General features: G+C 44.7%; 1 protein-coding gene across 1 annotated transcript in view; it reads left to right on the forward strand.

Annotated features, from left to right (window-relative positions):
* The window catches only part of CHSY3 (chondroitin sulfate synthase 3), a 307,356-nt gene that overhangs the window by 6,144 nt on the left and 284,249 nt on the right, over positions 1-16,963 (forward strand). The window lies entirely within an intron of this gene.

Consider the following 16,963-nt stretch of genomic DNA (forward strand, 5'->3'; position numbering starts at 1 on the left):
TCTTCCTCTTGCAGCACACACACTTACAGATTTTTATACCCTCAGTTCAGCTGCTTCGAAGCACCTTCAGTAGTGTAAATCATTGTCTTTTCTATTGACAAGGGGTTATCTGGTTTGGACCATCTCAGGAAACTGATTGATAATCAGGAAACACTTAAGATTAGGGAGTAACCCAAATACTTGGGAGCCAGCTTGAGATTCCTATGGATGGCAGATATACTGATAGGATATCTCATGGTTTCTTCAGGAATAATAGATAGCTTGCAGCATCAGGATTTTGGATTTTTACTTGTTGTGCACAAGCCTCAGCTTAGCATGACTTTTCCAGATCTTACTATAGTCTTTTAACAGACTTAAGATAATTATTGGGGTGTTCATAACCTTTTGTGGAGAGGACTCCCACCAGTCGTCTCGGGAAAAGTATGACAACACCTGTGATTAGGGCCCCAACGGGCTGGACACTGTGATGAACCCTTAACCATTGTTCAAATGTTGCCCATACCCCCTCTGACTCGGTCTCTTGCCTCAGCATTCCCTAACCCGGCAACCGAGTTTTTAGTCAATCAAGTTTAAATAGGCCTCCCATAGTGGGACCGAGGAATGTATGGCCCGAGATGCCTATTAAACTTAGAGGTGTGTGTGTGTCTGGGGGGAGGAAAGTCCTTAGTAAATCCAGATTAGAACTGGTCTGATAAATGCTGAGCTGGGTGTGTGTGAACATGGGTTGATTAACATTTGGAGCACAGATTCCCTATCATGCAGTGCTCCCCTGCTTCTCTGGTCCCAGAATTCACTGCAGTCTCTGCTTCAGGCTTTCTGTTCTCCATCTCTCATGTAAATGAATTGTCATCTGGTTCCATCTCGGATGCAAATGAGACCTAGGGCAGTTGTTTCATTCTTGTCACCCTTATCTGGAGGGTCTTAGGTGTGTCTCTCACTGCATCTTAATCAGTTTCGTTTATGTAGAGGAGGGGAGGGAGCAGGGGGTGGGTGAGTCAGACAGGCTGCATCCTGTGCCAGGGTTCCCAAGAACACAGAGCTGAGGCGTAACAAGGAGCTGTCTCCCTTTCTGAAAATTAACAACCACAAACCCCATGCAACACCCTTCGTGTTGCTGCTTTGTTTATGTAGTCCTGCATCAACTCAAATAATCTTTACAAAGGCCCAAAATGAATGTAGAGGAAACAGTGTTTAATAAGGTAATAATGGTCTAGGTAACAAGGTCATGGTCATAATTTTCCCTTCCCAGACAGCCGAAAGGCAGGCACATTCAAGAAGAAACAGATTAAGTGCTGGGTGATCTCAGCAATGCTTCAGCCATGATTAGGGCAATTTGCTGGGAAATGAGACACATATAATCTTAATCCATCTTTGGGAAAGGGAGCCTAGAACCTAGATCTCCCACTTTCTGGGTAATAATACAGTTCTGCAGGCCAGATTTGGCCTGGGGGGTCAGCACCACTGCTTTAAGAGAATGGTTAGTAAATGTACTGTGGTCTACTAGCTAAATGAAATCTGAAAAATCCAGTTCTACTCCTGCCTACCATAGCCATCCCACACACAGTCTGCCCCCACACATTGCTCCCTAGACACCCCTATTCCCACTTAGCAGTAACCTCACACAGTAACCACACTGCTAGCGGTTCTTTTACTGTCCATGTACACTCCCTTCCACTCTAAAGGGAATTGAATGAATCAAATACTGTGCTAAGCCTTATTATGCTTTCATTCAGTTTAATTCAGTTCCATGCTCTCGGGAGCCCCTCTAATTAAAATGCCCAGAGTCTCATGTATTCAACATCCCACACTTCAAAATGGTGGTGGGGGTGCTTTAATTAAAGGTCATTCGACAAGCTTTAGTTAAAGTGCCTACAGTGCTCCCCATGAATATGGACATTTGATGGTGGGGGAATGGTGGCATCATTAATTGCACCAGTGTGCGGTTGGTTCAGGATAGTGGATCACACCTGTGGGTTAACTCCACCCAGGATTCGGCCCACAGACTGACCTGTCCACATTTTCCAGCCATGGAGCTAAAAGGTTGGCCACCACTGTTCTAGACAGCAAATTTAGTTTTTCTGCACTGTGAAATCCAAAACTTATTTTCTTCAGCTGCCTTCTTTTTTTTACTTATTTTGGAACCTTTGTTTGTACAAAAACATGTATAATTTTATTTTGTGGACATGTTTATAGTAAATAAGCCAGCCTACCCAGCTCACTATGAAGCCCTCAGCTTCCTAAGGCTGTATACAGTGTTGCACTGGTCAGAATAGCCTGTATATAAAACAGTTGGTGGGGAAAGCTCACTTTCCCACTAGAACCATTCACCCACTCTGACAAAAAGCAAATTGATTTTCCATATATTTAGGTGACATATTTTTAAGTTTCCCTTGTGTGGAAATCCTTCCTTGAAACTCTTAGTATTAGGTTAATTATACCCAAGGATTTTCCACAGTGTAAGGGAAACATTAGCTTTCATTATGTGCAATGTCTTTGGAAAATCAATCTAAAATTTTCCAGAATACATTCTTTATTCAATATTTTAATCTCTTCAGAAATAAAAAATTAGTTAAATTAAAAATAAATAAAGGTTTATTTTAAATGTATTTAGACATTGAGATCATTAACTCTTATAGAAAGAGGTATTTATCTGTGTTAGTCTGAAGTCTGCCTTTTTTTCCTATAAATAAGAGTTTGGAGCTCCGTGGCTCAACCTCACATTTATCCTTACCATAGTAATGACTCATTGCAATATATTCCAAATCTATATCAGTGACTCAGAACCAGTACTGCTGGATGTATGGCATCTATGCCATACATGCCATACATGCCATACTGATGTATCAGTATACTGATGGCATGCATACATGCCATACATGCCATACTGATGGCATCTATACTAACCTTCCAGAATCTTTTGACTTTTCTAACAATGCTGCTATTGGTAAGATATCTAAAAATTGTCTTGTTTCTAGGTTCACTGTAAATCTTTCCAAAGCTTCTTTCCAAACTTTTCTGCATTCTTCTGAGCCATGATGAAATTGTAACAGGACTATCCAAATGCCAAAAGTAAAGCATATGCGTACTTGTTTTGCAGAACTGGTGCCAGTTCTTGGCAACATGTATCTGAAGCTTCAGACATTACACCTGCTAATCTGAATTACATGTTAACTGGGTATATAGCTGCATGGAGAGATGTCAAAAGGTCTTCCTTTGCCTTTTTGTATTTGCCTGAAAAGAAGCCAATTTCAGACACACCTTAAATATGACATCCTACATATAAATACTCCCAGAGTAGGTAACCATCTTGATGTACTTGTTTTTAAGTACAATAACTGTCTATTTTATTACAGTATGTTGAGGTAAGTTCATCATGGATATTTGATACGAAGTTATGTACATTGGACTAGATGCCTTGCAAAGCAAACTCTTGATATCAAATCATCAAGCTACAGGACACTGGTCTAGTTTTAAAATGCAACATCAGATTTGCTGTATATTTGTACAAACAGCAGTATTTCCAAAAGGGCTTTTGCAAAAGCTAGGACTTAATGAAGTGCAAGTATAGTTCTGTATACCCTTGGTGTACAGCCAGACTGTCTACACTGAAGCTTATAAAGAAGTTGCACAACAATGTTAAACAAATTGCTGGAGTGGCACAAAGCAGCACAACAGAGCTGAGGATTTTGTCATTAGCTCTATTCTTTCCAATTTTAGACCCCTAACATTCATCTGCACCTGTATGTACTTAATATAGTGGTACAGCCCTGCTGAAGCTAATGAAGAAAGGAATATTTTTCACGACTGAGTTTTAGAGCTAAGTCAATGAAAAAACTAAAGAATATTCTATTTATTTTTATTGAAATAAAATATATATTGAAAATATTTCAAATATATATAATTTCTGCAACTTGAAAATTGTTTGCACAGGAAAGTGGCAGGTCCTCAACATTCATCCCCAGGAATATAGCATTTTGGAGGGGGGCAATTTTTATTGTAATTAAAAGAAAAAATACGTTTTTAAAAACTCTATTTATGAATACTATTTATGAAGAAAGCATAATTTGCTTTAAAAAAAATCACAAGTTAGAAAAATATATGAAAGCCCAGAAAACCTAGTAAGCCTAGTAATAAATGTAAGTTAGAGGATTTTTCCTAAGCATAATAAATGAAAGATAAACACAGAGAAATTTGAGTTTTTCCCCTTAGAAATGTTCCATTGCCTTTAGAATAGTTGGATCGTTTCACAATTCTAGATTCCCTAGGCAGGACACCTCATAATAGAGGTTTTATATTTTTCCAAAGATAGAACTCTGTTGGAAAAACTCTCTGTTTCTAAGAGCTTTTTAATGTCCTCACACAATTTGCTAAAGCAACATCGTGCAAGAAAGCAACAGTACAAGGTAATGCTTTCAAAGAACCTAATAGAATTTCCAGTAGCTAAACGTATAAAGCAAATACAGATACAGCTGCTTTCAAATGCTTTTTCTATTAAACTGGCTTTATACCTTAAGAAAAGAATTTGTCTGAATAAGTTTTAGAAGACAAGCTGAGTTAGCATAAAACGCCTCCAAAAAGCATCAGACTGCAATCATAATATTGTTTCACAAGGTGGCACAATTTCTCTTCATACTGTACATGGAACTTTTCCAGCCACTTGAAAAACTGCTAATAGCTTATACAACAAACCCAAATTAGAGCATGAATTTATAGAATAGGTTAATTCCACAGGATTTCTATGGACTTCTCCTGGATTTTAATAACTCCTACATGAAATATTTGTAACTAGTTTTAATCTATGCAAAGTTTCTTAAATAAAATGTAATTTGAAACATTGTTTTGCAAGAATGCTTTCCTCTAAACTACTTGACAAATAGGTGACATTTTGACTATCTTCTTGAGGCTATTATTAATTCTATTCTTTGTTTACTGAAGAAGCCTATATATATATATATATATATAGACTAAAACAAGAAAACATGATAAGAAATATACACTATGAGATAGGACATGCAATGTCAGTTTTAACAAGTTTGTCACTTCTAACGGCTGAGTCTCAAACCACCTGTATGAACTAAAGCCACTTTATTTCTGAATAAGAACATCCAGAAAAGGGTTTAAATATATTTTAGCATTTGTGTATCAACATCATACGCCTAGTAATTTAGCTTATTTTTCCTGTATATCCTTTCATAGGCAAGATTTTAGATCCACCCAAGGCTTTACCGCTTTGGCTTGCAACATGTAACTGTCTGGCTCATGAGAGTGATGGTGGGTCTTTAGGATGCCAGTTGCAACTTACTAGGAAAAAATTCTTGAATGGCCTAAAGTGACCTGAGGTAGCTCTTTCTGACTGTCATCTCTGAAAGTAAACTCAACAGGAGGAAATACACTGGGCCAAATCCTAATTACCCTTCCTGAGTGAAAATTGTGTATACATAGCTGTGTAACATATGCACAGTTTGGGATTCTATTCCTCCAGTAATGAAATAGAATTGCCTTGAGAAGCCACCTACATGAGATGCTGACTATGCAGTAGCTCATTACTACTGCACAGTAGCATCACATGGCAAGAAGCATGACATGACATTACTGCACAGTAGTAATGAGCTACTGCAGTCAGCATCACCTAAAAGCCATTTGGCAACACTACTGTGCAGTAACTGCAGTTACTGCTTAGCCATTTAGTCTCATGTAGACACTGCCCTTGAGTGCATACCTACTGGAAACTAAAGAGAGGAGGAGAGTCTTCCTACCTTCTGGCACTCACTCAGATTGAGAGACCCATGTTCTTAGGCACTCCTACCTAGAGAAAGTTTGAATTTGCTGTTTCCCAGTAAAACACTGTAACTACCAAGTTTAGGGGACAGACAGAAGTGACAGATCAGGTGAAAAATGGCCCCTGAAAGTGCTCTAGAGCTGTGACCAAACAGAAGTGCACAGCTGCAGAGCACTTTAAAAGGGCTCAATCCCATGAAAATCTGAACCCACCTTGCATGAGGGTTCAGATGAAGACACTCCAAAACAGAGAGGCTTCAGTAACTTCTGTTTGTACCACCTCTGAGCCCTGGCACTGCTTTCAGAATAGCAGAAGGGAAAGGGAGTAGAGGGAGTTTGGTCTGGGTTTCTTTCAGCTGGCGTTGGAGGGTGGGGTTGGGTGGATTGGAGCCCTCCCTGAGGTGGTGGGTGGGAGGGAGGGCAGGCAGGGGGGACTCCAATCCATCTACCCTCTAGTGGCAGCTAGGGAATCCCCCAAAAGACCTTCCTCCTCTCCCTTCCCCGCCCCTCCCATTCTGCAAACAGCATCAGGGCTGGGAGGGAGGAGAAGTATTGCTAGGGGAAACCGGCTGCAGGCTGGTGGTAGCCAGCAACTGGATTCCAGAATCCCCTGGACTCAACAGCGTACTTCTTTTGGGTCTGGGGGATCACTGTAATTCATGATGCTGCCTGCGTAGTGCCATGGGTTACAACAGGCAGCTGTACTTCTGTATGTACCCTTTGTGGTTATGAATTACCCAGTCTCTCTTCAGCCTTCTCTTTCTGGATGCCCCAAGGGCCAGGGAAAAACAAATACAAGTCAGAGAGCCTATGCATCATTGAGGTGGATACTGGTCATTCTGGGTTCTAATCTGAGTTCCTGTCCCTAACAGGGCAAAAACTTTCCCAGTGCTGTTTATCCAATGAATATTAAATGTAAGGTGTAGTAGGCCAGCTTCAAGGGCATTGATGGGCAATGCCTAGGGCCGTGTGTAGATGAAACAAGGGGCATATGTGCATGACACTTTAAAGCAAGCTAAATGCTTTTGCACTGCTTTAATGATGTCGGTGTTTGCACACTATGGCAGTGTATTGCACATTAATTCCAGCCGTTGTAGCAAATTCAGCAGTGTAATGTGCCTTAAATGACTTGGGGTGCAGCACACTAAAATTCCTCCAAGGAGTTTTAGTTTGCTTCTCCACAGCCATGGAGCAAAGCACTGGGCTCCGTGCAGCTCAGGGGCTCTGCAGGAAGCCCTGCAGGTAGCCTGGCAGCAGCCCAGGAAGGCTCTGCCCAAGAGAGGGGAAAAAAAAAAAGCAGCAAGACTGATCCTTTCCCTCCCCCGCTCCCCACCCACCCACTGGAGCCTTACTGTCTGCCTGACCTGTGCAGGGGCCCAGTGCTTCCCTCCGTGGCTACAGTGCCCCCTGAGACCACCCGAGCCAGGTACTGGCAGAAAGGTCCCACCTGGGGGGGCCCGCCGGTGCTGCGAAGGGAAGCACCAGCCCTCCCCACAGCCCAGGGACCACTCTGCCGCCGGTGGCTCACCCTCCCCTCCTGGAGGGGAAGTTAAGTTGGGTGTGTGTACAACACAGGGGTTTAATTGGCCCTAAATTGAAGTGGTGTTTTTAAAAACCCACCACTTCAATTTAGGGACCCCATTTCATCTACACATGCCCTAGCTTGTCATCTGGTATACAGCAGAAGATCCACATACAACAGTAAGGAGACTCTAGACCCCAAGTCTCCTGCTCCCTGAGCAAGTGTTCTAACCATTGGTTTACAATAGGGGTTAGAAACGTATGGCCCACAGTGGGATTCAACCCGCAGAGCTTTATTTTGCATTTCTAACAAGCCTCAGGTAGCCTTGTGGTGTTATCTACTAGTTCTGCTGGAACAGAGGCAAGGGCCCTAAAGAGTGGGTCTTTAGCCAGAGCCAGCAGCAAAAGTAAAAGTCAGCTCTGGGTCCAGCAGTACCAGCCAAAAAACAGTGCAGATAGCAGAGCAGTTGGCAGAAGATTTTCTGGCAGCTGGGAGGGAACATGCACTGTCAAGGGGGTAGGCAGGTCATATGCACCTAAAAGGGGGAACCCAGTTCCCCAAAGGAGGCCAGAAACACAAGAGAAGGGGCTAAACCCAGGAGTTAATATTATATGTTTTCAGTGTGGGTGATCAGGGCATTGCATCTGAAATTGTCCCCAGGGCCCTCCCTCAGAGATGGAAGGGAGGCAAAGAGGCAGAAAGTAGACGTGAGCCTTCTCCAGTGGGAGGTATGGAGTGTGGACTTGGAGATGCCACCCTTAGGGGGTTGAGGAAGCTTCCAGCAGGCAATAACCACATCACTATGGACGCCTGGATTTGAGGGACAGTGGGTGACTGTGTTGGTCAGTACCAGATCTGCCCAGACAACAGTGAGATGGGAGCTAGTGTGGAATGTAACACCGTACATTGCAGACCACTCCAAGCACCTATGTCTGCATTGGAAATCACAAACATTTGAGCAGGCCTGGATCCAGCTTACCATTGGAGGCCACACCTACCAGGTGCGGGCACACTTGGCTACATGTTTGCCTTACCCAGTGCTTCTCGGATAGCACTGGCCCTGTCTCTGGGAGCTAATAGGCACACTAGCTGAAGGGACCAAGCATACTTTTAAGACCAAGAGGGAAGGGCTCCTGGGAGAATCTACCTCTAAAGAAGCCCAAGGTAGAGAAGGGTATCCTACAATGGCAAAAGATGACATTGGCCCAGAGCTAGAAAACATCCAATTTGCCATTGAGCAGACATGTGAAAATGGGTTCTGGCACATGTATTAAGGAGGCCTGGCCAATATTGAAGATGAGGTCATACAACCTTACTTGAATGGTACCTCACTTTGAGGTAAGATGGGGTTTCCTCCACTGCATTGATAAAGGGCGAGGGCCTGGGATGGAGGTCACACAGTGGTTAGTACCAAAAAGGTACTAACAAGCCTTGATGCAATTAGCGCATGAACTCCCTCTGGGAGGAGACTTGCAGGATTAAGCAGGAAGTAGGCTGGTTTTGTCAATCCTGCCTTAAGTGCCAACTCACCCACCCATAGTGGCTACCATGTGCTCCCATGGAGCTCATGCTGCTAATGGAGGAACCATTTGAAAGGGTGGCAGTAGATATTGTTAGTGCATTGCCACTGAGTGCCCCAGGGTAGCAATTTATTATAGTACTTATTGACGATACCACCCAGTATCCTCTGAGGCAGTACCTTTGAGGTCAGCAAGCATAGAAAAGGTGGCAGAAGAGCTTTTGTATATTTTTACTAGGGTAGACCTTCTAAAAGAGATTTTAACTGAGCAACAAAACAATTTTATGGCCTGGGTTTTTAAGGAGGTATGTGAAATTCTCCAGATCTGACACTTGTGAACTTTGGTTTACCACCTGCAGATGGACAGTCTAGTTAAGCGGTTTAACCAAACTTTAAAAAGCATGCTAAAAAAAGTAGTCAGGCAGGACATGCAACACTGGGACAAGCTGCTCAGGCCTTCAATGTTTGCATACCATGAAGCTCCATGAAGTGCCATGGGATTTGCCCCCTTTGAACTGTTGTATGGCAGCCTGAGCTGTTGGAGCACAAGTAGTGAATTCACTCACAATTAGCAAAGTTTACTGCTCAGTAAGCATGTGAATGTGTTAAGATGCACATGCTCATTGTGTAGTAAACTATGCTACTTTGCAGCAAAGCATCTTGTGTAGACACATCCACTAGGTACTTTAGGAAGTCAAGAAATAAAGCTTGAAAACAGGAGTGAGCAAGGAAGAAGAAGAAATGAAGTTTAAATTAAGTTAGGGTCTTGTTACATGGTACCTTTAGGTGGCTTTTTTGAACTCTTAGCCCCTGGATTGTCTGGACATTAACACCTTTTAAGTGGCTTAAAGGACTCATTACTCAGTTTAGAAAAATACCACTCCATGGCAGGATTATCTCTAGTCCACTTAATTTTGCCCCTCTTCCATAAAGACGTGGCCACTCTCCACAGCTATTCCACCCAAGTTGAAGTCCTCCACCATTCCAAAATGCAGTGGTCACTCCTGAGTCAGGTTTGGGATGCTGGGGTGCAGTGGGGCCAGGCACAGTGCATCTGCCCTGCTGCTCTCGCTGGACAGAGCTATGGAGGCAAGGGTAGTGCCGAGGACTGAGCTCCAGAGAAAAAAAGGATCAGGCCACTTGAAGCTCAAGCAGCAAGTCAGTCTTGCTCCTAGTCCTGCCCCTGTTCACCAAGCCTCTAGTGGCAAGTCACGGCTGGGCAGGGGAAGGACAGCCAGAGCTGTTTTTTTGTCTTAAAGTGTAATTACTCTATTAAGCCGAACAACACTAAGATGATTAACATTTGTTCGGCTTACAGTGTAAGACCCTTGGAGAATACCAAAAGGTGGTAGAAATGGGAAAAAGATGCAGAAGAAACTCATCATAAAGATTGTAGCATATTAACAATTTATAAATAGTAACTACTGCTTTTCAGCATCAAGTGTCACAGCAAATTAAAAGGAATCAGCTAAGAAACAGATCTGGGTACATGCAAATGTGGCTGCCTTCCTTTATTTCCTGGGCAATGTCTAATTTGAGGTATGTGTAACATGTAATTCACTGATATCTATACTTGACATGGGTTATGGACTTACATGGGAGGAAAGTAGGTCTTGAAGACTAGAGCAATGAAAAAATTAAGAAAATGTTGAATTAATTAACTCTAGAAAGAGGTCATTAGCTGTGCTAGTCTAAGGTTAGGCAGATGGCAGGGCAGAGTGGCACCTTTATGATACAAAACATCTGACATAACTGTTGCTTCTGAAAGCTTTTGACTGAATTAGTTAGTCTATAAGGTGCTGCTCTGCCCTGCCTAACTCTAGAACGTGCCTTTGCATTTCAGAATTTGAGAGCATCCCTGTCCATCTTAGTTTCCTTGCTGTTGTGGACAGAGTTACTGCATACTATCATCCTAAATTTTTTGAGGGCCTCAAATATTTTAATTGAATGAGAACAGTTGAAAGTTGCTCAATTATGGTGCTACTATGGATAGTAGCAGGGGCAGGTCTGAGGGGGTGCAAATGTACTGCACTTTTGATCCTACTCCACCCAAGTTTTAAAACCAACTACCTGGAAGGGGCAGGAACATTTCTATTTAGACAGTGCTGAGAGTCAGTTGACTTCCTGGCTTATTATCATCTCCCCAATTCTTGCTAATCTCTCTCCACTCCACAGATGTTTATGACCTTCTCTCCTTTTTAATGGTCTTGATGTTCCACTATTCAAACTAGTCTTTCTTCTAAAAAGTTTCAGTCTGCTAGCCACTCCTAGTAAAGTCTCTCTTGTATTTCACAGCCCTGCAGATTGTTTTTATCTCTAGCTAAAAACACTCAGGTGTGGTAATACTAACCCAGGTGTAGAAATGACTGACAGTGAAGCATTGGAGGCATTGTCAAGATTTTTTGAGCATTTTAATTACTTTTTAAAATTTGTTGTGGTTTTTTAAACCTTTTATATAAAATCTAACAAATAAGTGCACATTACCATGGTTATATTTGCTTTGCTTTGATTTTAAAATGAATAATATAGAGCCAGCTCCGGAGCTAGGGTGACCATATTATTTTAAAGGAAATCTGGGATGTGGGTGGGGGTGGGGGCTCACATGTGCGTACACACACACACACAGAGATACATGCACAAAAACATGCCTGCTTCCTCCTCCAGCCCAGCACGCAGCATGTGTGGAGGCAGGTGCTGTGTTGCTGGGCTGTCACCCGCCCCCCATGCATAGCACCACTGAGTTTAGCACACACTTTCCTTTGCCCTGCAGCAGTTGTTGTGCTCCCTCCCCTCCCCCCCTTCTCACTCCGTAACAAGGAAACCTCTGCCCACCTGCAGCCAGAAGCTTGCTCTGTCTGCCAGATCGTGCCTGAGTTTGCAAGGGAGGTCCCAGCTGGCTGGCACCCTGCAGGCACTAAGTTGGGGAGGTGTGAGCAGGGACCTGTGCCTCGTGGATGCATACATGTGCACATACCTACGGGTCCCATCCAGCAGGCTTGCACATGAGGGTGCTGAATTTACTCAGCCCCAAAACTGTGGCCCCCAGCAGCCTTGGTGTTGGAGCAGGAGGGGTGGAGAGGGACAGTGCAGAGATCCACAGCTGGGCTCCATCCATTGTGCCCAGAGGCTGGATCCAGCTAGGGGCTAGCCCTGTGCAGTGCCCCTTGGGCTTCACCAATCTGTACTACATGGCCATACACCTCCCTCAGCTGCCTGGGGCTGCCACATGCAGCCAGGGCCTCAGCAGCAGGGCATGAGATTGCTGGTGGGGGGCAGCCATCCCAGCTAGCCCTGTGCAGCTTCCTGAATCCTGGCCCTGGACCCCGTTCTGACCCACCCTGCCCTGGCCGATTCCCCACTCCAGGCAGCAGGAGCAGTGCTCAGCCCAGCCTATCCACCCAGCCTCCAGCCGCTGCTTAGGAGGAACTGGGTTGGGCACGTGCAGGTGGGGTGGCACCAGTCTAAGACTTCTGCTTCGTTTTTCACCAACTGGCTGATGCTGAGATGGCCTACAAAATCCAGGACTGTCCTGGCCAAACTGGGGCATATGGTCACACTACCCCTAGCATATTAGTAAAACAGCCAAGGCATTTTTACATGTGCAGGGGGGGGCTAAAGTGCCTGGAGCATTGAATGAATTTTAGATAAAGTGTCCCTGCTGCCATTTTGAAGTGTGGGGACACTAATACACAAGATGTGGAGGCTGGCTGGAGCATGGTAATTACCACACTCCGGCAGACTTGATTAATTGAGTAATTACAGCCCATGGGAGCAGCCTCCCCACTGTTTGTGTATAGGCACCCCTAGTTTCTCTTTAACTGGAGAAAAATGTGTGTTGTCTGTTTTATGTGATGATGTGCCCCACCATCAGTACCCCACTTTTCAAAATCCTAGATCTTCCCATGGATAGGAGGGGTGATAGGATTTCTTACATCAGCTGCTGCCAATGATGTTCTTCTCAGTTAAAACATTTCATTTAAAAAGTATAATGTTCCCATATTCCTGCAGTCCTCCCCCATCAAAGTACTTTAATGACTACAAATTGCTTGCCTAAATTGCTAAGAAGAGATTTTCTTTTACCTATAATTTTTTTCAGAAGGGGAAAAATGGCATAAAGAAGGTAAAGTGGCTCCCCCCAAATCACACCAGAAAGCAACAGCACAGCTGGGAGCAACATTTTCTAATTCCTAATCCTGATTAATTCCAAGACCATCTGTCAAATAAGTCTGAACCTGTCTACTCTTAGTTTTTGCTTTTTCTTATCATTTTAGCAGCATGCTTTTGATGTCATTGGTATATATTGCCATTATCCTTCATCATGTATGAAGCTACCTTAGAATCATAGGGTTGGGAGGGGCAATTAAATACAACCCCCCTGCACAGATGCAGGATGTGATGTTTCTAAACTATCCCAAACAGATGCCTATCCAGCCTCTATTTGAAAAAAAAAAAAAACTTCAGTGAGATTCCATAGCTTCTCTTGTAGCCTGGTTCATTATCCTGTTTTTATAGTGAAGAGCCTGTCCCTGCAATTTAATCTAAATCTGCTACATACTTTAAAATCATTGCCTTTAAGTCATACCTTTTGGGACCAGAAAACAAATTTAGGCTTATTACAAGACACAGGGTAACCCATCAGGTTTCAGTTCATGCAGTCAATTCAAGCAATTAGCAAATATACAGAGCTACTCTCTGTTTTGGAAACAGGTGCAGAATTATTATTACTATTAACCACTAGATGCCACAGTTGTCTGTGCTAATGCAAAATGAGCCGTGAGTTGTTAATTAAAGGAAAAAGAAAAGGAAACAGTCCCTAACAAGCCTGCCTAACTGGTATCCAACCCCCCTCCCCCAACCAAACACAGGGGCTGTATTATATTGCTGGAATAATGTGTAGCTACAGAATATTTAGCTGCATGTTTATTTATGCTCAAGAAGTCTCTATAGTGATCTCTAGATTGCCTTGTGGCAGTGCACAACTCCTTGGAAGATGTGGTTTTATTCTGAGAAGCGTGCACATATCCTTTCATGGGTCTGAGTTATAACTACTGATTTTAGAAACAAAATAGCACCCCCTCCCAAAAAAAAGAAACCCAAACCCCACAAACCCCTCGCATAGCTGGTAGCCCCAGCACAGTTGAACCTGAGTACCGGCAGCGATCTGATGGTGCTTCATCAGCGGACCTGTGCCAGCCCTTAGCCCTGTGCACCGACACGAGACAATGCAGGTGCACAGTCACAGGGATCACTGAAGCCCCCCCGGCTTGGCCGACAACGGAATACAAGATACACATGAGCTTTTCTTGCTGGATCAGCTCCCCTGACTCCCTGACACCAAGCTACATTTGCAAGAGTGGAAATCAGGAGGAAAATGACTTTTAAGCGGAACGTCTCCGATGGGGAGAGCTTGGAGACGCTCAAAAACCACTGAGTCCCCGATGACATTTTAGAGAACTTTTCTCAACCACACTTTTTTTTTAGTGCCCTCATTTCAATGCCTAACATCACAGCACGTTTCTCATCAAAAAAGTGACTAGCTCCAGCGAGCCCATTAAAGGCAGCAGGACCTCAGGCTGTTGCCATTTTAACAGCTTCCAACTCTCTCTCCATCTTTTCCTGCTTCCCTTTTCACTACAGGATCGAAGTAGGCACAGCTTTCGAGACAAGACAAGAGCTCAAATATAAAGTGAAGCAAAATCTCAAATATAAAGTGAAGATCGGGGGAGCGGGGAGAAGAAGTAAATTCATCCCTTAGCCTCCCTTAGTCAGTATTAGCATGGGTCTTTGCTAGCAAAGGATCTTGCGATAATGGTAAATTGTCTGCCTGGCAACAGATTGCTTCTGGCCCCAAAGAGAAGTTGAGTTTCAGATACATTACGCGTTTCCTCCCAGTTGATTGCTTAAAGTGAAAATTGCCCCAGCCTGACTGCATAAGGTGTCAGGGCTCCCGCAGGGCTGCAAGAATGAAATCCGTCCAGAACTGAAGGATGATCAGCTCACCCAGGCAGGGATATCTCCACCGCCGAGCGGTGGGCTGTTAAAGAGCACTTGCATTTCCCCTAATAGCGCTCATTGCTGCACGTGCTAATTAGCCAAGTCCGCGGCTCCTCCGCGTGGCAGCAAGCCAGCCAGAGAACCAGTGTTACTCTGGGTAAGTCACCTTTTCTTCCCAGATTGCAGAGTGGTCTGCTTTCATCTATTAAGCACGCGAGACACTTTTTTGGGGGGGAGTAAGGCTTAAAAAAATGCTATAATTAAGTGATGAAATGTCTGGACTGATTTGCAGCCAAATGTGAAAATGGAAGAGGAATTTCATTCCTCCAGCAAAAGGAGGGGGTCACAACATTACCATTTTGGAAGGAACTGTTTTTTTAAAATGCTTAGCCAACTCTTCCAGTGCTTTTGCCATTATCGTGGTGTGACAGTCTCTCCTCTCAGTCCCCAGCTCTACCTTCTTTGCAGCTGAGTGCGTTTCACACTGAATGCATCTTCCCAACTTCATGAACTGTAAAAAAAATTTAAAAAATGGTGCCTTTGATGACAGGCTGTTACATACGGTCTCTGGACCTAGGACCTCCAGCAACTCGCACTTGGTTTGGTAAAAGATCATAGGAAATTAGAGTTTGGAAGGGATCTCAGGAAGTCTTGTCCACAACCCCTTGCTCAAGGCAGGACCAGCCCCAACTACATCCTCCCAGCCAAGGCTTTGTGGATTGCATCTCCAAGGATGGAGATTCAGCCACCTCTCTGGGTAACCTGTTCGAGTGCTTCGCTACACTCCTAGCGAGAGAGTTTTTCCAAATATCCAACCTAAACTTCCCCTGCTGCAACTTGAGACCATTGCACCTTGTTCTCTCATCTGTCACCACTGAGAAGTCTGCTCCAACTTCTTTGTAACCATCCTTCAGAGAGCTGAAGGTGCTAAAAACCCATTTCACTTGGGTGAGATGGTTGATCTTGGAAAGCAGGGTTAATCTCAGGATGGTGATTTGGGGGGAGGAGGGAATATTCTAGATAAGGGGATAGGAGGGTCTTAAGACTCCAGGAAAAAACCCAAAAAACCCTGCATTGAAGGGTGAGGAGTCACTTGCCCTTCTACTGCTGAATGAGCCCAACTGAGTTCTGGAGTCTCACCCCATGAAATGTTGGCCTGAACAACGATTTTCCTTAATAAATGGTGACATTGAGAGGGGGAAAAGAAGTTGCTTCCAGCCGTGGAAGCTCCTGATAACCGGTGTAATTAAACCACAAAATCCCAGAACATGAGGGTTGGGAGGAAGCTCAGGAGGTCACATCTACTCCAACCCCTTGCTCCAAGCAGGACCAGCCCCAGCTACCTCATCCCAGCCCAGGCTTTCTCTAGCCAGGTCTTAAAAACCTCCAAGGATCCACCAGTGGGACTTGCAAACCTCCAAGGCTCCAGCGCCACCACTTCCCTATGTAGTCTGCTTTAGCGCTTTCCTACCCTCCTGGCAAGGAATTTTTTTTCCCCTCCTATCCAACTTCAACTTCCCTTGCTACAGCTTGAATGAGGCTGGCGTCGGTTGCTTAATAGTTCATGCGGATAATGAAATTCTCTGTCTTTGGGCTGTGCAATTCATTATTAAACGAGCTTTTGTTGGGTCTGGATGAGCTTTGAAAAAGCAACCGGGAAGAAGCAACCAGCTTCAGCCTCGTGCAACTCGAAAGGGTCATGCAAGCCACACGCAGAGAGCGCGCGAGCCAGGTTTTTTGGCTGCTGGTCTAAGCACACAGGCAGGCGCGGTTCTTGGAGTGGATGTGCTATCTTTTATTAAAGAGCAGTTGTTGGGGGGGGGGGGGGGGGGGGAGTTGTTGGCAGGCCTTCGGGCGCAGTCAGGCAGAGGGAAGTCTTTGCTGGTCTAAGCCTCCAAAGAAAGAGAGAAGAAGACAAGGCGGCGGGAGGGGGGTACATTTTGCTGGCTGAAAAGTTAGGAGCTGCTCTGAGCCAGGGGGCAGCTCCCTTCCGAGGAGGGGCCGGACTAGCAGCGCTTCGTCCCGGCTGCCTTTCCTCGTGAGGAGGAACCGGGCCACCGCCGCCCCGAGGCAGAGCAAAGCCCCCCTCCGCCTCCCCGCCTGCCGCTCCGCAGCGGGCCCGGCCCCGGGCGGTGCCCCCCGTCGCCTGC

The sequence above is a fragment of the Alligator sinensis genome, unplaced genomic scaffold (assembly GCF_000455745.1).
Source record: "Alligator sinensis unplaced genomic scaffold, ASM45574v1 scaffold1001_1, whole genome shotgun sequence".
NCBI classification, from domain to species: domain Eukaryota; kingdom Metazoa; phylum Chordata; order Crocodylia; family Alligatoridae; genus Alligator; species Alligator sinensis.